Source organism: Pan paniscus, chromosome 6, assembly GCF_029289425.2.
Source record: "Pan paniscus chromosome 6, NHGRI_mPanPan1-v2.0_pri, whole genome shotgun sequence".
In the NCBI taxonomy this organism is placed as follows: domain Eukaryota; kingdom Metazoa; phylum Chordata; class Mammalia; order Primates; family Hominidae; genus Pan; species Pan paniscus.
Window position 1 is genome coordinate 147,445,785 of NC_073255.2, and position 21,827 is coordinate 147,467,611.

A 21,827-nucleotide genomic window follows, 5' to 3' on the forward strand; every position below is an offset into this window, starting at 1 on the left:
TTGCTAAGTATAATCACTTTCTGCAGAAAGTCCTTTAAGTTAGATTTATGTTCCAATGGGGTCCTTATAGTTGTCAACGCCCCCTGTACAGAAAGGTAGGTTGATCTTTGAAGTGAAGAGGGCAGTAATGTGGGAGTCAGGGAAATCTGGGTCTTAAATTCCAACGATGACACTCATTGTGTTTTAGCAGGTAACTTTATTTCTCTAAGTCTTAGGCCCCTCATCTGTAAAATAGAAATAATACAATCTCTTTCATAGCATCATTTGAGGAGTAAATGAGGATGTTGATAAGTGTACCCTAGAGCACCTAAAACATTGCTTGGCTTGTGAAAGGAGATATTTGCTGAAAAACAACTCATAATACAGTGTCAGGAGACAATTTTCCATGGGTGTTGTGCATTTCTGTATGTCTTCCACACAGAGGCACTAATTGCCCTTCTGTCATGACCACCTTGCAAGGATATTTATATACCGAACAGCTTGGAAGATAGAGATGGTGTCTTCCTGCAGAGCAAAGGGCAGGTTTGCCTATCATCCAGTATCATAAACAGAATGTCTCCCTCTGGGACAAAGTTTGGGCAGATTATCTTGAGACCATCATGAAAGATTTGGGCTCCCTAAGCTCAACATACCTCTCCTGACGCACAGCCTATCAGTGTGCAGGCATCACCAGGTCATTCTTACATCATCCTGTGGGAACTGGGCCGTAGGAAGTGGCAAAAGAAAATGATGATACTCTGGCAACTGCTATTCCTGTGAGCATTACTATATGATCTATCATATAACCTTGCCTTTTATATCTGATCTAGGAGTCTTACGCATTTTGCCAGCTTGTGTGAAACTGTCTTGCAGGAAGGATGAAATCTAAGACTATAAAGAGTTTTTAACACGAAAGACTCAAAACCTAATCTAGCTCCAAAATATTTCCCCATAGATTCACCCTGTGGACAGTAATTACTACCACCATATCCAATATTTTGATTTAGAAAAGTTCCCATAAATTTGTACATGTATTAGCTCTAAGAGCTACCGCAGTGAGTCATTAATGCTTAATTGCTAATTGGCTCATTGTTTAGTTTGTGAAACACTTAGCAAATTCCAGATGTAATAGAAAATAGGAGGGTAAATTTGAATAGGCGTTCTAGAACTGATAGGCCAGAGAGATTTCATCCCGGAAAATAGCACTTCTTTCTGGTGCACTTCTGGGGAGCAGAAGAAGGGAAATGGAGGAAGAGATACATTTCTACTTTTCCTCAAGCTTCATTGTATCCCACAGAAATAAAATATAAAATCGATTTTAAATTTTAAATATAGAATCATATAAAAATGGTAGTTTTTTTCAGTACTTTCATTCATAAGTTTTACTTGGCATTTGTTAAATGTGTCATAGTAATTTGTATTATCCCTTACTCCCCTACAACAGTGTGCAAACTCCAGCAGCAGGAAATACAACATACTGATTTTGCATCCTTCCTACCCAACCCTTGGTGACCCATACTCCCAGCTTCTTCCCTTCCGAGTCTATCCCAGAACTCTGCAAATACATTAAATGTACTCAGTAAATACTGTGTGAATTGTATTCTCCTCTGTTCAAAGAAAATACACAAAATTATGAATTTATACTATGGCTGTCAAACAACTCGAGGAAATCAGAATCTCATAAGCAGCATGAAAAATGAGCCAAATAATTTCAGGCTATGTGGAACATTTAAAAATCTTATGTGTAGTATTCACAATGTTAAATGAATTTATTCAACAAGCATTTTATTAATGGCTATTTAGCACTTTTAAACTACCTTCCATTAATCACTTTCTAAGCCAGTCCCTGTGAAGAAAAACATGACTGTTTCATTTCAATTATTGCTTTATTTAGGTAGCAATTATTTAGTTTCTTTTTTTGGCTTAAACATGTGATAGGTTGAGAAGAAGGTTGAGAAGAAGAATTTTTTTAAAAAACCATGCTAATTCTCTTATTACAGAGGAATTTAAGAGTCAACACACAACATCCAAACTTACAAATAGTCAGATTAGATGGTGGCTGTTCAAATAAATAAGATAATGTGTACAATGGTTTTAGCATGTGGAAGGGACTCTATAACTAGTAGCAATTACTATTTTGCCAAAAAAAGCCAATCCCCAAGGCCCCTTTCTATTGAGAGTTTCAACTCTTATTGAAAAAAATCCATTTTTAAAAATTAAATACTAAAAACCTTTTCATTAACCTATCAAATATTTAAAGTAGACTGTACTTAATAGTTGAAGGCATTTGAGCTCATGAAAACAAAGATTTCATGAATTAAACATAGTGAAGATTCGGGGGGAATATTGATAACTATGCCCAGGCAATCATACAGAATTAAATGTGTTTGTCTGGAAAATATGGATGAATTAAAATATGGCCTACCCCCAAGTTATACTACCTGAACATTTGAGATAAGAAGATGAAGATGCTGACTTTCTGTCCCTCAGGTAGGCCCCCTACGCTGCTTTGGGTGTTTTGGTCCTAGGAGTGTAACATTTTATTTCTACCAAAACTAATCTTTCAAGGCCCCCCAATTCTTTTCAAGCATTATATGTACATCTCCAATTTCATCCTGTGCAATTATATCCACCCAGTAAGCAAAGCTACACACTACAAAGCTTGTTTGATTTTAATCGCATTAAATACTCAAACCAGCCATCCTAACAAGAAAAGAAAAACATATTTTCCTGCATAAGCATTTTTAAAAACCTTCAGATATCAAAATTAAAGGTAAATGCCTGTACAGTCCATTAGTACTGCTTAATTGCTTTTCCATAATGAGCAACAGAAGATTATTGCTCACCTGAGACTAATATGAATTGCAGCTGATAGATTCATAAGTTGGACTAAAGCAGGTGATGCCCACCCCAACATCATAAAATCCAAAAGACGAGAGAGAGAGAGAAAGCAAACACTTATAATATCTTTTCAATTCACAGAGTTTGTCTCATTTAATCAAAGAAAAATCAAGATCATGGGTTATAAAGTTATCCTATCTCTCCCTGTTCTTTGCCACATATAACTGCCTCTTCAGTCAATATGCCATCTGTCCATCCATCCATTCATCCATCTAGAGAAAAGTCTGTTCACCCAAGCTAAGCTGTCCATCTGTCCTCTGCATTCTGTCCCCTTTCTCTTGTACACATTAGTCCCATCAATTATATTTCATATTTTCTGTACTTTCAAATTCTTCATCCCCACCAGCTGCCTCCTTTAAACCTACAAGTATGTTAAAAATTCCTTCACATATGCTTCTTTCTCCCTTCAAGTTAAGATAGGTCCTACAGCGACTATACCACCCTCTCTTCCTTACCCACTTTCAAGTCCAAACTTCATAAATGGCATATAAATCTATACTTCTCCAACTTCATCTCCCTCTAGAATTTATTACAATTTGATTTATCCCACCCCAGATTCTGAAATTTCTTTGAAATGATTTTCTATTTATCAAACTCAATGTACAATGGTCTATTTTTAGTCCAGAAACTTAACGGACTTATTAAAGCATTTACCACATTAACTCCTTTCTCCTTAAAAATGTGTCTATTTTGGCTTCTATCCTTGCTTTTGTCCCTTCTGACTGCTTCTTCAAGTTCCTGTCATCATGCCTTTAATATTGGCCTTTCTCACCAAACCATTCTTCACCCAATTTCTCTTTTTATTCAAATCATCCACTATGGGTATTTAATGTTACCACCCATAACCTACTCCTTCAGCCTCCTCTCTCCATCCACGATATCACCATCTTTCCAATCAGTTAAATTTGAGATCTCAGTGGCACCTTCAGCTTCTCCATTGACATTAACCTTTCACATCCAATATGACACAAAACATAGTGGCCTTTGAAGTCAGAAAGACCTGAGTCTGAATTACAGTCTGCCTTCATGGAATTTAGAATTCTGTGTCTTGTGTGTGAAGGCCTGCAAACATACATGGGATTAACTTATACACTAATGGGTGGGTACTCACAAATTAAAGTGGGAGCCCAGGAAAAATTATGCTTCAATCTGCCTGAGAAAGGAGGCATCAGGGATATTTACCATGGAAATGTCTAATTTGGATTGAAATTTAAAGAGTGCTAAGGAGTCGGATAAGTGGAAGAAAGAATGAGACAGCTGAGAGAAAAGCAGAAGTAAAGTCTAAAGTCTGGGAGGGGAATGCTGCCATTAGGGGAGGAAGGCAGAAGGGACTGGAACCTCTGGCAAAGATCATACTGTGATGAGACTAATACACCAAGGGTGATGGCATTGCTGTGGTTGCTGGGAAGCCACAGAGATTTCTGAGGCAGAAGACAGTCCCATTTGCATGCCCAAAAAACCTTCATGGCTGCATATAGTTTGGATTGGAGACAATAAAGACCTGAGTAAGAGAGTTAAATCATAATATTGATTTCTTCAAATAATATTAATTTATCCAGTGATATTAATGGATATCACTGGAGATAAACTCAAGGTAGGGATGAAAAAACTTAAAGTAGAAACAGGCTCTTCTTATGGCTTTGATTTTATGTAAATACTGAAGATTCTATTATTTCAACACTTTGAATAAGCATATAATTCACTGCCTCTGTCTTTCTGTTGCTTATAAGAAAGCTGCAAAAGTAAAATGTGGAAGGGAAGCAGGAGAGAGGGAGGAAATAAAGAGGGAAGAGAAATAATAGGAGGAAAGAAAATAATACGAGCAAAAAGTGCAGTGGACAAATATAGGATGCAAAACAAGGGAAAAATGGAGACGGGGGAGGGTATTCTTTTTAAATAACTGAAAAAATAATAAAAAAAAAAGTTTCCCCTCAAGATTTTGTGAAAAATGGAACTTAATGCCATTCATGAGTTCAACACAGTTGCTTTCATCAGCCTATGTGTTATTGACATAGATACCATAAATATGCTTTCATTTTACAAGATAAGACAATAAATTCATAGGTCTGGCAGTCATGATGATTTATCCCTCAGGTTAGTTTTGGTATTCTTTGATCATGCCACAATTGCTTAATTAACCTGCAGTTAAAAGGTTTTTAGGAAAAAATGTTCATTGTGGAAAAAATTTTCTACCTTCCAAACAATATTCGAATTACCAGTGAGAGTAGAAGCTTTCTATGAAAATCATAAGTGCCATATTAAGTATTAATGTGTTAGATGGACCACATGTGAAGGCACTGCGTTAATAGCATCACTTAACCTGAATACTTTATTCCACTACTTTAATCTTGATACTAACAGACTTAATATATTCAGCTTTTGTTTTCAATTATCTGTTATGTCCTGCAATGGGTTTATTGGAGACACTATGAAAACCATTACGACCCCTCAAAGACATAAGGCAATTTTCTTCTCACCAGGATATTTTGAACAAATTACTCTCAGTTTTAACATGAATAAGTCTATGAATTTTAGTTCCTCAGATCTGAAATAATGGAATTCAGTTATAATTCCAACTGCAATTATCATATCATGTCAATAAATTGAGATAAAATCCTACAGAGGTGAAAGCTTTCTGTCTTTGTATGGTTTTACTTTCTCCCTTTTGCTTTTTTTCTTTTTTGGCCCCAAGCCTAGGGAGCACTTTGAAGTGTAATTATTTTGTAGGGTACTTGAAATAGTTCTACCCTTTGAAAAGAGTGTGGTAGCATATCGTCCGTGTTAGCATTACAAGGCATTGCTACAGCTTGCAATAATTAAAGGCTGTTACCGTTAAGAATTTTATGATTAGTCCTATTATGGCTCATTGAGTTTAAGTTTTGAAATTTTGTACTGAGTCCAAGATTAAAATGTTTCTTAGTCATAAAATGCATTTTAAAGATTAATTTGGACATCTCTCAAAGTCCTTTTGCTTGTTTTCCCCATCCTGGGATAACATAATGTCTTTTCACGGCGTGGTTAATGGTAATGCCAAAGGTTTAAGCCCAGTATAAGCAAATTAGCTTCTCTATTCTCATGTGAACTCCTCCTCCCACCCCAAGATGTTCCCAGGAAAGGAACCTCTTCATAAAATAAGCTTTAGACTCAACTCAACTGCCAAAGCAGGGCCATAAGTATAGTGTATCCAATACTGGAAGGCCAGTTCTAGGAGACACTGCTTCTAGAAGTCTTTTGGCTGAGAGGTATCCAAACTAAGTTGTGCTGTTACTCTGAGAAAATATAAAAAGATGTATTCAAAGAGAGTGGGCAGGATAAAAGAGACTAGGCTCTTTTTATTTCATATGATTCTTTTTCTTTCTTTACCACTTGTTTTAAATTAGATTTTTGTATTTTTATATGTACTAAAAATGAGTTATGGGAATTGTAGAACTATAGATAAGAAAACTGGGGCTTAGAAAAATAAAGTAGCTTAACCATGGCCACAAGGCCAGTGATAGGCCAAATGAGTATGACACAGGCCTATGACTTTGCATCCCCTGATGTTAAAACCACTCAATCCTGCAGAAAATCCCGTCTTTCCCTCCTGGATGACTCCCCGCTTCCAGACTCATGCCCTCCAGGATCTTTTCTACACAGTGCAGAGCTCTTTCTAAAGCCCACCTCTGAAAATCTTACTCCCCTGATTTTAACCTGACACTCCCAAATTAAGAATGTAGATTAACCACTTGTGTTTATTTTCTCTCCTTGCAGATCTAATTAAAATTCAGTAGTGAAACAAAACACCATAAACCAACAAAGTAAGAGAGGGACCTTCGGCAGATGAGAAATATCCACAAGTTCCTGAAAGATGCAAACGAGGCACAGAGGTGGTGAATGATAGTAGCCTAAAGCATTAGCCAAATTACCTTATAAGACCCCAGCTGACAGACCACTTAAGGATTGGGACATCCTAAAAATGTGAGAACGCTAAGGTAGAAAAAAGCAAAAAGAGTAGAACGCTCTTTAAAGAAGGAAATATTCTTACAGTCAGGATTTGGTCGTATAATGAATATGTACATATTCTTCATGTTGTAAACATAATTGACATCACCAAAGATGATTTTATTATTGGAAAGGCAGAGCATGATGGAAGAGATCTACATTCTTCCTATTGTTAAAGAAAAATAAAAGTGAAGGCCACAGTTTAGACATAATTCAAGGCCAACAGCCCAATAACCACACCACCAAAACTGAAGTCATCCTAATTTCCCCCAAATGCTAGCTCTAATCGTAAATGAAACACAAAACATAAGCTTTATGTCCTTGTCAGCATGATTCAGTAAAATTAAACCAATCAACTATAGAAAAATCAGCTTAAAAGGCTCTGCTTGCCTTAAAAAGAATATTAATGCATAACAGCCAATCACAAAAAGGTCAAGATACTTCCTCCTTTATGCTCCATAAACTGAGCTGGAACTGCTGGAAGGTCATCTTCCTACCACTTGGATTGAAGTCTCCCTCATCATGATCTGTACTTTCTCTTTTTGTATAACAATAAACTTTAAAAATTCTTCTAATTTGGTGTGATTTTATTTTTGACACTATCATAGCAGGAAGGTAATTGATTTCAAAATTTACAAGTCAAGAAATGGCGATAAAAGCATATTATTTAGAGACGTGGAGGTAACTATCAAAGAACAACTGGGACTGAAGGATAGCGAGAGAGTTAACTTTTATTATAACCCTTTAACATTATTGGATTTTTTTTTTTAAAGACAGAGTTTCACTCCTGTTGCCCAGGCTGGAGTGCAATGTCGCCATCTCGGCTCACGGCAACCTCCGCCTCCCGGGTTCAAGCGATTCTCCTGCCTCAGCCTCTTGAGTAGCTGGGATTACTGGCATGTGCCACCACGCCCAGCTAATTTTGTGTTTGTAGTAGAGACGGGGTTTCTCCATGTTGGTCAGGCTGGTCTCGAACTCCTGACCTCAGGTGATCCACCTGCCTTGGCCTCCCAAAGTGCTGGGATTACAGGTGGCAGCCACCGCGCCCGGCCTTATTATTGCATTTTCAAAACCAAGACATTGTTACTTCTAAAACAGGAATAAAAGCTAAGAAAAATTTTTAAAAAGCTCATGTTCTTCACAGGCACTACAGCAAGATGCCTGAGAAATAAAGCAAGTCCTACATGAAAGACTCATTTGCGTTTCCTCCCATTCTTCCCATATTTCACTCCTGTGTTCAACTATGCCAGAAACAGAAAACTAATGTTCTGGGACACAAAACTCAAAACTCCTGCTGCTATGATTGTTTTGTTGTTCTTTTCTTTTGTAGTTATGATAAAATGTGAGAACATACAATCACAGCCCTCAAAAACACTACATGAAGGTAAACAAAATATTTCAGTGTGAGTAGATGGACATTACGTCTAAATTCATTTGTTGCAAACTTTCTTCTTTCCATCAAGATGTTAAAAGTCCAATAGGATGATCGAGAGAAGAGCTGTAACCACAGAAGATAAAGGACAGGTAGGAAAGGAGGGTGGGGAATGAAAATACAGCCAGTCTGGAAGGGAAGAGCCCAAAATCCTGTGCTTTAAGAAGAGAGTAGGGTGGAAGTGGAGAGCCACATGCAGCTCTGGGACCCTAAGAGAATGGGCATGATCATAAAGCTGGCACAGTTCTTGCCCCCCCTCCCCACCCCCCAAAAGAAGAGAGAGATGGTTACATGAGGAGTATTCTATTTCTTCCTTTTTTTCTTCAGCTTTATACTTGAAATTTGCTAGGAGGGAGTTCAGTTTCTTAAAACAGGGTCTAACTCCCTCACATATAGGAGGCTCATAGAATAGCCATTCAAGTTCCTAGGCTTCAGAGTCAGTAGAACTGAGTTTAGACCATCCCTTCACTTACTGTCTCTCTGAAAATTTTAGGTGACCTTGGGAGATACTCTCTGTGACTATCATGGGCAAATATTTTTCGCAAAACCTCATTTTTTCTTCTATAAAATGACGAGATAATAATAATATCTACCTCATACAACTGCCCCACTACCTTGCTGATCAGATCCAGATATACTAATTGAATCTTCTATCAAAAATATTATCAGATAGCTTAATTTCTGTGGAGCTGAACCTAGATTGGGTTATAAAATTAGTTTGTTTTGAAAACTGTGTTAACACTTTCAGGTCTGTAAAATGTTTGCTTGTATCTAGCAAAGAATAGCACAATGGTCATCACGTCAAAATTATTTTTAGAGCTGGAAGCAGAGGCTCACGTTTATAATCCCAGCACTTTAGGAGGCTGAGGAGGGAGGATCATTTAAGCCCAGGAGTTCAAGGCCTACCTGGGCAACACAGGGAGAACTCATCTCTACAAAAATTAAAAAAAAAAAAAAAAATAGCCAGGCATGGTGGCATGTGCCTGTGGTCTCAGCTACTCAGGAGGCTGAGGTGGGAGGATTACCGGGAGGTCAAGGCTGCAGTGAGTTGTAATTGCACCACTGCACTCCACGTGGGCAACAGAGCAAGACTCTGTCTCAAAACAAACAAAAAACCTTCTTCTTAGAAGGCCTATGAAATTTAAAATCCATACTAACAGTCAGTATTAGCCTGAACTTATATACAACCCCCATCAGAAAAGAAAGAAGAGAAACATGGAGAGAGAAAGATTGAGAGAGACAGAAAGACACAAAGCTAGTCTATTAAAGCAGTGACTGCTATCCAAGCAGTTCTATTGCTGATCACCAGGGAAGGTTGAGCAGCTGGCCCTGCTTAGCCTCTGTAGTGAATTAAATCCATCTGTTAGAGCTCTAACTAGCTTGATGAGATTTTAGACTCTTTCTATCCCACTACCACCCCTGTAATTCATACTGATCAAATTCCCAATCAAAAAATTATGAATTCATACCAGCTGACATTCAGAATTCAAATACTATAAAAAGTTATTTATTCTGGCTTCAAGACAAAAGATTAATAAGGCTTAGAATGTTATAATTATACTTCAAATGTGATTTTTAGATATACAGAAAAGTAGTCATTCTTAGAGTGGTTAATGCACCAAACCAGGCTATACTCCATGACATTTTATGTAAATTGTGACAAGAAAACAACAGAGATGGATGACACTCTAAAACACTGCTGAAACTGTATCAATAAAAAACATATCAAAGAAGTTATATTTTCTGCCAAACATATAAAGATAGTAGCACCCCACTAATTAGACCATATAAACTTGAAGAATTCTTCCAGATATAAAAGGCTCTTATCTGTACATAATGGCATTTTTAGCTGAGGGGCCCAGTGGGTTTCTCTGGTCATTAATCCAGAGTAGAGCTAGAATAAGCCTCAGCAAATGAGTCTTCTGCAACACCCTTATGTTCAATCAGATCTGAAACTTTTAGAATTATATGGTATATTGGGATGATGGTATTATCTTTGCCCAGACCAGTTGCCTAAAAATCTTATAAATGGGATTTAAATTTTTCATGTTAAAAGCCCAGGGATAAATGGAATCCTTAAGCATCCTAGAAGATCTGGTCTGCAAAATAAAATGTTGAGCTTTTGTATAGACTGGGGTCATGGAGGGTAAAATACTTGAAAAAGAAAAGAACACAATATATGTTAAGATCTAAAAAATCAGTGCAATTATTCTCTTCATAGGTAGAGAAACATAAAAAATTATAGTCAGGTCTTCAAGGGAGTCATATATACAATGAGTTCACTCAGCACAAATGGTCAAGAAAAGAATAATTTTCATGCTCTCTGTATTTAGAAAATGGGTTAGCTATATTCCAGTATTAAAAATCAAGCAGGCCGGGCACGGTGGCTCATGCCTGTAATCCCAGTAGTTTAGGAGGCCGAGGCAGGCAGATCACGAGGTCAGGAGATTGAGACCATCCTGGCCAACATGGTGAAACCCCGTCTCTACTAAAAATACAAAAATTAGCTGGGCATGGTGGCTTGTGCCTGTAATCCCAGCTACTTGGGAGGCTGAGGCAGGAGAATTGCTTGAACCTGGGAGGCTGAGGTTGCAGTGAGTTGAGATCGTGCCCTTGCACTCTAGCCTGGTGACATAGCAAGACTCCGTCCAAAAAAAAAAAAAAAAAACTGCACCTAAACAAAGAAGCCAAAGAAGCACACATTAGCAGCCAAAGACAAGCTTATCAAATTCAAGAAGAAATTTGGTATTTAAATATGGGGATAAGTATGACTAAGGTATGAGCTAAAATCATGGTTGGTAGTCTAGGTCTGTTGTTAGCAATAAATTTAGTTTCATGTTATTTGTGGGAATGCTGGGCATTAAAAATGCACCTCTCATTGCTCAATGGCTTTTCAAACTACATGAAGACCAATTCGATTTTCTTGCGATCACGATGAGTCCCACGCAGTGTATAGTTTATTGGTCCCTCTCTTTGGAGCCCTTAAAAGTCACTTCCAAAAATCATTTTTCTTTTGAATATTTACAAATCTATATGTTAAAGAAATCAACTTCCATATGTTTTTCTTCATGCATAAATTTATTAGAGACTAAAAATTTCTTTTAAAATTTGATTTAAACTCCCAATCTTCTTTAAAATCCTGGTTAGATAACCAACTTCCTTAAAATTTGGTGGCAGGTATAGTAATAATCAACTTTGCTCTCTTTGTTCCCAAATCAGCCCTCATTTATCAGCAAAGAGGTTGTCCTCTGTGGGCCTTTGTCAGCTGCACTCTCACCCCAGCAGAAATGGGTCTTTCCCTCTGGCTCCATCATCAATTGCTCACCGTTATTTTCTGGCACACCCACATCCCTCTACATGCAGTATCCATCACTCGCCTGCTTGAAGCTCAGACTGATACTCTGTCCTTCCCCAGCTCAGCCCTGCCAAGCAGGGACACTGCATCATCCCCCCACTCTCTCTTCCACTGGCTTCCAGGTAGGCTCAGCCAGTGGAAGACACTGGAGAATGACTGGAGTGTGGGAGAGGGGAGAGGCCAGGGCATTGCTCCCTCTGGCTCAGGGAAGGGTGGCAAGCCCTCCACAGCAGCTGCATCTTCTCTGTGTTCACACAGTTAGTTGGATGGCTTCTCCCTCCCTATATGGCTAAGCACCTTTCAGACAGCCCTCACCATGGGTGCAGCTCCATTAAACTGCTGCAATTGTGGGTTCTGTCACATCATGTCTTCCTGTGTCTCTCCCTTCGTAGTAGTGGTAGTGCTTCCTATTGTTGCTAAACTGTAGGTTGCCTTACCATTTCATGTTTGGCTTTCCAGCTCTTCTAACACCCATGTAAATAACTTTCTTCATTGAATCCCCTCTGTTAGAAATACTTAGAATGGTTTCTGGTTTCCTGACTGTATCCTGTCTGACATGTGAAGCTGTGTTTCCCTTCTTGGCTGTGAGCTCCTAGAAGCCAGTGGATTTACTAATGTCTTTGATCTGCCATTCTGTCTCCAGTGTGATCTCTCTATAATCTATTTGCACAGAGATACCAGTATTATCTTTCTAAAGTAAAGATATTATCAATTAATAATTTTTTAAGAAATATTCACTGGTTCCCTATTGACCATGACATTTTTCAAAATATTTTTCCTATTTCTCAACCTGTTCTGTAATGAATTATAAACTGACAAAATATATTTTTAAAAACAAAAAATATGACTATAAATTAATCATCACTATAGAAAAAGTAAATACATGGATTACACTAGACAGAAAGTTGGGATGCAGACATACAGTTACGAAATTTGGCTCCACTTTGGCAGCCATAAAAGGGAGACAATCAATTACATGACTGTCTTTCAGAGGGACAGCAAAGCGTTCTTGGCACTTCCCTGATGGAAATTGCTCACCTTATCAGAAGTAAGGGGAAGTCAAGCAAACGGGACTTAAAAATTTCATGTAAAGAACGGGTTCAAAGTTATTTGAAAATCACAGTTCATGAGGGTGGATGAATTGCTTACTATTCAAACAATCTTTCATAGTTTCTATTGGCCTCTAAAATTTTAACTAATGTGAACAGAGAAAAGTTGACTTGGCACAGTTACTAATGTTAAGAACAGATGCATGTTGTTTAAAGACAGAATAAACAGATAAGGCTGAATGACATTACTTGATTTAAAATGGGGCATTTGACTATGACTCCCTCTTGAATATGTGGTCTTTCTATATCATCACTGAAATGGCCAAAGGAATGCCTTCAGGCAAGACCAAGATATTCCCCCCAAATTAACAAATACAGTACACAAAAAGAGTCCTGGCCAGGTGCAGTGGCTCATGTCTATAATCCCAGGGCTTTGGGAGGCTGAGGCAGGAGGATCACTTGAGGCCAAGAGCTGGAGACCAGACTGAGCAACATAGCAAGACCTCGTCTCTACAGAAATCAAAAAGTTAGCCAGGCATAACGGCATGTGCCTGCAATCCTAGCTACTTGGCAGGCTTAGGCTGGAGGATCACTTGAGCCCAGGAGTTCAAGGCTGCAGTAATCAATGATGACACTACTCCACTCCAGCCTGGGTGACAGAGCAAGACCCAGTCTCTAAAAAGAAATAATAAATAAATAATTTAAAAAGAGTCTTAGGTCTGTTCCAGCCATGAAGAAATAATTGATCAAATTCTCAAAACTCCGTTCTACAGTGAGTAGCCCACAAGATTATCCAAGTAGGATTAATAAATTTTCTGCTAACACCATAGAAAATAAGTCTCACATTTTCTTCAATAAATATCTACTTAGGTGAGAAAATTTCCTGTTGAAATTCTAGGAAGAATTAACAAGAAAATATACTTCTTAACAAGCAAAGCAAATGATTTGCTATATTTAGGGTTTTATTTATTTTTAATATAAATTAATTAAATTGTAGAGACTTCTGCCAAATGTAATGTACCCAGCTTTAGAATAATGGATTTTAAGCCATTCCTCCTAAAAACTGTGTTATAGTAAAATCCATTGTGTTGAATCTAATTCTGGTTTCAAAAGTAAAAAATAAAAGCATAAGGGAATTTTTTAATTGCCCAAAGTTAATGAGTGTGTTCGGAAAAGAACACTTTCATATCCAACTGGTAGACATGACAGTAATAAAACCTCTCTGCTGAGTTATTTATCAATGGATATCAGAAGTCTTAATATACGTATGTACCTTTTGATTGAATAAGATCAATTCTAGGAATTTGTTCTAGGGAAATACTTATGGAATTGTACAACATTTCTACACCGATGTTCATTACAGCATTGCTTCCAGAACGAACATTTTGGAAATGAGCCAAAATAAAGTTATTAAATAAATGATCATACATTCCCACAATAGAATGTAATGTAGCTTTTAAAGTTACATAGTGAAATAATTGAATCCTATTGAAACTAGCTCTCAGTACTTTACAGAAAGACACTTTTGATAAAGAGACTTCCAGTAAAAAATGGCAGTGGCAGATTGAACACTACATTTGAATCCACTCTTTGTTGAAAGTTTAATACAATAGTAAAGGGGTTTTTTAAAGGAATGAACCCACAAAGACAAAGGCAAGATGAAAGGAAACAGGAACAACATTAGTTTAAATGTCGGAAAGCAGATGGACATGTAGCCATTGACTTAGAAGATCCAAGAAAAGCTGAGCTATAAGTCAGCAATGGGAAGAACCAATAAGCAACTTGCTTTCCATTCTATTCCAGAACTTGTAAAAGCGTCAGAAATTAATGGCATCAGGTACTTAAGAAAATGGTTGTAAAGGAGACATTAAACATAAAGTTTGAAAGTTGAGTTAAGAAGCAGTTAGGGAAACATGTTTAATAACAAAGTAGAAAAGGAAAGCAATCAGAGGCAAAGCACCAAGCTTTATAAAGATGCAAATTTTTTTCTAAAATTTTTTTATTCCTTTTATTTTTCTTCTAAAAAAAGCTAAAAATATGCATTTTAAAAAAAGTATTAGAAGTCATTAGATATCTAGAGACTATTTCAGATCCATGCAGCCAGCAACTACTCTTCTCCTACCCAAGAGAGGACTGGGGACTTATCCTCTGGAGAGTAAACAACATCTCTGGCACAGTTGAGGGTAAGGGAACTATGTTGAAAAGATTAAGTGAAGGTTTATATAATGAACACAGAAATTAAGCCTAAAACTTATAAGAAAGTACAAGGAAGCCCAAATACCCAAAACAATCTTTAAGAACAAAGTTGTGGGACTCACACTTTCTGATTTCAAAACTTATTACAAAGCTACAGTAATCAACACACACACATGCACACATATATATTTGTGTATATATAATTGAGAATCAATGTATCTATTGTCAATCAGTTTTCAACAAGGGTATCAAGATCATCTCCTGGAGAAAGAATAGTCTTTGGGAAAATGGTGCCGGGCTAAATGAAACTCTACATTCAAAAGAATGAATTTGGACTCTTACCTTATACCACATGCAAAAATTAATTCAAACTGGATTAAAGATCTAGATGTAAGTGCCAAAGCTATGAAACCTTTAGAAAAGTTAACACAGGTGTAAATTTTCTTAACTTGAATAAGACAACATTTTCTTAAATATGACACCAAAAACATAAGCAACCAAAGGAAAAAATAAATAAATTGAACTGCCTCAAAATGAAAACTTTTGTATTTCAAGGGGCACAATCAAGAAAGTGAAAATTCAGTCCACTGAAAATATTTGAAAATCATATATCTGTTAAGGGACTTGTATCTAGAATACATAAAGAACTCTTACAACTCAGTAATAAAAAGATAAATAACCCAGTTCAAAAATGGGCAAAGGATCTGAATAGAGATTTTTTCAAAGATGACATAGGAATGGCCAAGAGGAATGAGAAAAATGGTGTTCAACATCAATAGTCATTAGGGAAAGGCAAATCAAAGCCATAAGGAGATGCAACTTCCCATCAACTGGGATGCTTAAATAAATTTTAAGAAAGCATGATAGTGCTTTTCTTTTTTTTTTTTTTTTTTTTTGAGACGGAGTCTTGCTCTGTCTCCCAGGCTGGAGTGCAGTGGCGCAATCTCGGCTCACTGCAAGCTCCGCCTCCCGGGTTCACGCCCTTCTCCTGCCTCAGCCTCCCAAGTAGCTGGGACTACAGGCGCCCGCCAACACGCCCGGCTAATTTTTTGTATTTTTAGTAGAAACGGGGTTTCACTGTGTTAGCCAAGATGGTCTCGATCTCCTGACCTCGTGATCCGCCCGTCTCAGCCTCCCAAAGTGCTAGGATTACAGGCGTGAGCCACCGCGCCCGGCCGATAGTGCTTTTCTAAACAAGTTTCATAAACAAGTGTCTATGAGGATGTGGAGAAATTAGAACCCTTACACATTGCTGGTGGGGATGTAAAATGTTACAACCACCATGGAAAACAGTAGTTTCTTGTGGCGCTACATATGCAATTACTACGTGACTTAGTAATTGCACTCTTGGGCATTTCTCCCAGAGAAATGACAATTATGTTCATACAAAAACCTGTACCTGGGTCTTCAAAGCAGCTTCATTCATGAAAGCCCAAAACTGAAAGCATCCCAGATGTTCCTCAGTAAGGAAATGGTTAAGCAAACTGTGGTGCATACATACCATGATATCTTACTAAGCAATCAAAAGGAAGCAACTATTGATACACGCAGCAACAACTTGGATGGATCTCTAAGTAATTATGCTGAGTGAAACAAACTTACCCCAAAGGTTACATATTATATGACTCCATATTTATATAATGGTTTTGGAATGACAAAATTTTAGAAATGGAGAACAGGCTGGTGGTTGCTGAGGGTGAGGAAGAACAGGTAGGAGGGGCAGGAGGAAGTGGGTGTGGTTATAAAAGGTGTTTATATAATCATCATAATAGAAATATTAAATTGATATAATCAAAATTAAAATATACCTAACTCAAAAGGATGGAGGAATGGAAACTGTGGATATTTAGTGGGGGGTGGGACAGAGTGAAAGAAAACTAAATCCCCAGATTTGAGAGGGATTAGTTATTTCTGTGATATTAGCCTCCATTTTCAGTAAATGTTGAGCAAGCATCTCTACCTTGTCAGGCAACATGGTAGGCTCTGGGGACATTAAGAAAAATTAGATTGGCCTCTGCCCATAGAAGCACATAACTACTCTTCAAATGAAGAATATTTAAATACCTTCAATAAAATCTTGAACCAACCTTTGCTCATGATTACAAATGGTTCCTTCTTGTAGGAAGTGCAGCTACAAATGTTCCAAGGGATAAAGAAGAAGATATAGCTGGGGAACAGATAGCTGTGTTTTTTTGATGTCCCTGTAGACTTCACAACGAGGAGTTTTCCACATTATTTCAGGCAGGATATATTTCCGGTTTTAAGAAGAGAGTCTTTCTCCTCCTAGAGACAGAGAAACAACATTGTCATAAAACACTGAGAACACATTACTTCTTGTTCACCGTAGAAGCGCTGAAACAAAGTTTTTCTGACTATATAGGTTAAACAAAAATGACCTATTCTTCTATTCCAAATGGGAAATAATAAATGACTGATAACCAAGGTCTCAGCCAATAACCTCCTTTCAAATCAAAAGTTGATATATAATGGATCTTAGTCTCCTCAGCATATTAATAATGACTATATTACCAACATTATAATTAACGTTATATTAATAATAATTAACAATGATAACGACATGTACCATAAAATGTTTTTAAATCTTATTCTTTTCTAGATTAATTTCCTTTTTTCTCTTAGGGTCTAAATCAACTCCTCATGAATCACACCCTGCCCCACTGTCATATCAGCAATTTTAACTTAAACAGAAAATTATATTAATTGCTTTGGATCAGATCACGCATTACATTCTCCCATTTATATACTCTCCTTTGACTTCTCTGACAGTGATGCTCTCAATGAATCCTTTTCATATATAATAATAGGGCTTCCTCAGCTGAGGGCATAATGCCTCCTGGATCTGCCTGACTGACAGATGAAAGTTTGGCATGTTCTTAAGAGGAAATGGACATGTTAATTAGCACAGTTACTCACAAGTGCTTTGGAAACTGTGCCCTAAAGTTGATGACTGTACTAAACGTTGATGGGAGATTCTTAGTCTTAGAGTAAGGAGACTCTTTGAGTCATGGCACTTCTTATTAGAAATGGGGAAGTCATGTAAAAGCCCTAAATCCTTCTACCAAAGAATCTCAAATCACAGATTTTTAAGCTTTTATTTCCCACTCTGGGCCTGAAAGCTGTTAAACCAGCTCGGTATTGCAAAGGCAATTTAGTGGAGAAAGGATCGTTTTTTCAAGAAACGGTGCTGGAACGAATGGAAATTCATATACAAAAAAAAATGTACATCAGTCCATACCTCACGCCATATAAAAATTAACTAAAAAATAGACAATAGACCAAAATGCAATACCTAAAACTATAAACTTCCAGAAGAAAACAAAGAAAAAATATTGCTACTTTAGGCAGAGCTTTCTTAGATACAATATGAAAAGCATAATCCATAAAGAAATAAATCGATAAATTGGGCTTAAAAATAAAAACTTCTGTGTCTTAAAAATCATTGTTGAGAAAATAAAATGCAAGCCACCAACTGGAAAAAATATTTTCAAAACATCTCCATCAAAGAACTCATATATAGAATATATGATGAACTCTGGCAACTCAATAATAACATGGGGAAAATCCTAGTTTACATATAGGCAAAGGATTTCAACAGGTATTTCAACAAAGAAGGTACATGGATGGTGGAGAAACACATGAAAAAAATGCTCAACATCGTTGTTCATTAGAGAAATGTAAGTTAGAACCACAATAAGATACAATTGTACATACACTAGAGTGGCTAAAAGTAAAAAGATTGACCATAAGAAGCTTTAGTAAGAATGCAGAGAAATTGGCTGTCTCATACACTGCTGGTGGGAGTGTGTCATGGAATAGCCATGTTAGAAAACAGTCTATAGTTTCCTAAAATTTAACCATACACCTACCATAGCTATTCCCCTCCTAGGTATTTACCTAAGAGAAAAGAAAGCATAAGTCTTTACAAAGACTTATACATGAATGTTCATGGCAGATTTACTTGTAAGAGCCAAAACCTGTTAACAACACAAATGTCTATCAACAAGTACATGAATAAACAAACTATGGTATATATATATATACACACACAATGGAATACAACTCAACAGTTGGTTTTTATTATGATTTTTAATTGACATGATAATTGTACATATTTATGGGGTACAGTGTGATTTTTGATACATGTATGCAATGTGTAATAATCAAATCAGGGTAATTAGCATATTCATCACTGCAAACGTTTACCATATTTTGTGTTGGGAACATTCAAAATCTTCTAGCTATTTGAAAATACGTAATAAATTGTTGTTAATTATAGTCACCCTACAGTTCTATAAAATACTAGTCTATCTAGCTGTAATTTTGTATCCATTAATCAACCTCTCACTATCCCCTCCTCCACTCTATGATTCCCAGCCTTTAGTGAACACTCTTCTACTCTCTACTTCTCTGAGAACAACATTGGTAGCTTGCGCTTATGAGTGAGAACACTCAATACTTTATGTGCCTGGCTTATTTCACTCAACATAAAATGCTCGGCCAGGCACAGTGGCTCAGGCTTGTAATCTCAGCATTTTTGGAGGCTGAGGCAGGCAGATCATGAGGTCAGGAGTTCGAGCCCAGCCTGACCAACACAGTGAAACCCCATCTCTACTAAAAAAAAAAAACAAAACAATACAAAAATTAGCTGGGTGTGGTGGCTGGTGCCTGTAATCCCAGCAACTGGGGAGGCTGAGGCAGGAGAATCGCTTGAACCCGAGAGGCAGAGGTTGCAGTGAGCCAAGATTGCACCACTGCACTCCAGCCTGGGCGACAGAGCGAAACTCTCAAAAAAAAAAAAAAGAAAGAAAGAAAGAAAAAAAAACCTCTAAGCTCATTCATGTTCCTGCAAATGACAGAATCTCATCTTTTTATAGCAGAACAGTATTATATTGTGTATATATACCATATTTTCTTTATCCATTGATGAACACTCAGTTGAATTCCATATCCTAGCTATTGTGAATAGTGCCGCAATAAACATGGGAGTGCAGATACCTCTTTGACATACCTATTTTATCTCCTTTGGATATAAACCTAGTAGGGGGCTTGAGAGGTCATGTGATAATTCTATTTTTTGTGTTTTGAGGAAACTCCATACTGTTTTCCATAATGGCTATACTAATTTAAATTTCCACTAACAGTGTAAAAGAGTTCCCCTTTTTCTGCATGCTGAGCAGGATTTGTTATTTTTTGTCTTTTTGATAATAGGCAGTCTACCTGGATGCTATGATATCTCATTGTGGTTTCGATTTGCATTTATTTTCCTGATGATTAGTGATGGCAAGCACTTTTTCATGAACCTGTTGGCCATGCCTATGTCTTCTTTTGCAAAATGTATATTCATCTCATTTGCCCATTTTTTAAAAACTGGATTATTTGATTTGATGTTGTTGTTGTTGTTTTGTTGTTGTTTGAGTTCCCTGTATACTCGGGATATTAATCACTTGTTGGATGAATAGTTTGCAAATATTTTCTCTTATTCTACTGGCCGTCTTTTCATTCTGTTGATTGTTCCCTTTCCTGTGCAGAAGTTTTTAGTTTGATGTAATCCTGTTTGTTTAGTTTTGCTTTTGGTGCCTGTGCTTTTGATATTTTATCCATAAAAGCTTTTACCCAGAACAATATCCTGAAGACTTTCTCCCATGTGTTCTTCTGGCAGTTTTATAGTTTCAAGTCTTCCATTTTAGTCTAATTCACTCTGAGTTGATTTTTGTATATGGTGAGAGAAAGGGGTCTAGTTTCATTCTTTTGTGTATGTATATCCAGTTTTCCCAGCACCATTTATTGAAGAGACTGCCTTTTCCCCAGTGAGTACTCTTGGGTGTCTTTGTTAAATATCAGTTCCCTATAAATAGGTAAATTTATTTCTGGGTTCTGTACTCTGTACCATTGGTCTATGTGTCTGTTTTTATGCCAGTACCATGTTGTTTTGGTTCTATGGCTTTGTAATATATTTTGAAGTCAGATAGTGTGATGTCTATAGCTTTGTCCTTTTTGCTCTGGATTACCTTGGATATTCAGGGTCTTTTGTTATTGCATATGAATTTTAGGATTTTTAATCCTTTTTTGTGAAGAATTGTATTTTGTATTTTGATAGGAATTGCACTGAATCTATAGATCACTTTTGGTAGTACAGGCATTTTCACAATATTAAATTCTCCAATTCATGAACATTAGTTGTATTTCCATTTGTTTGTGACCTCTTCAATTTCTTTCATCACTGTTTTGTCATTTTTCTCATAGAAATCTTTTACCTCCTTGGTAAATTTATTCCTAGGATTTTTTTGTAGCAATTGTAAATGGGATTGCTTTCTTGATTTCTTTTTCAGTGAGTTCATTATCGGTGCCTAGAAATGCTACTGATTTTTGTATGTTGATTTTGCATCCCACAACTTTACTGAATTTATCAATTCTAAGACTTTTTTGATAGAGCTTTTAGGGTTTTCTCTATATCTGATTATGTTATCTAAAAAGTGGGACAATTTGACTTCCTCCTTTCCAAATTAGATGTCCTTTCTTTCTTTCTTTTGCCTAATTGCTCTGGCTAGGACTTCCAGTACTATGTTGAGTAAGAGCAGTGAGAATGATTGCCTTGTCTTGTTTCAGTTCTTAAAGGTAAAACTCACCTTTTTGCCATTCAGTATGATACTTACTTTACTGTGTTGAGGTATGTTCTTTCTGTACTTACTTTGTTGAGAGCTTTTATCATGAAGGGAAGTTAAATTTTATCAAATGTTTTTCCTGCATCTATTGGGATGATCACATAGATTTTGTCCTTCATTCTGTTGATATGATTTATCCCATTTTTTGATTTGCTTATGTTGAACTATCCTTGAATCCCTGGGCCAAATCCTACTTAAGCACGGTGAACGACTTATCTTATTTTATTTATTTATTTATTTATTTGAGACAG

General features: G+C 36.9%; 1 long non-coding RNA gene across 1 annotated transcript in view; it reads right to left on the reverse strand.

The window, feature by feature from the left end:
* LOC117981074 (uncharacterized) overlaps positions 1–21,827 on the reverse strand; it is a 92,408-nt gene that overhangs the window by 65,418 nt on the left and 5,163 nt on the right. Inside the window, exon 2 of the long non-coding RNA XR_004672592.2 lies at positions 16,981–17,176. This is a non-coding gene — a long non-coding RNA (uncharacterized LOC117981074). The remainder of the gene's footprint in view (positions 1–16,980; positions 17,177–21,827) is intronic.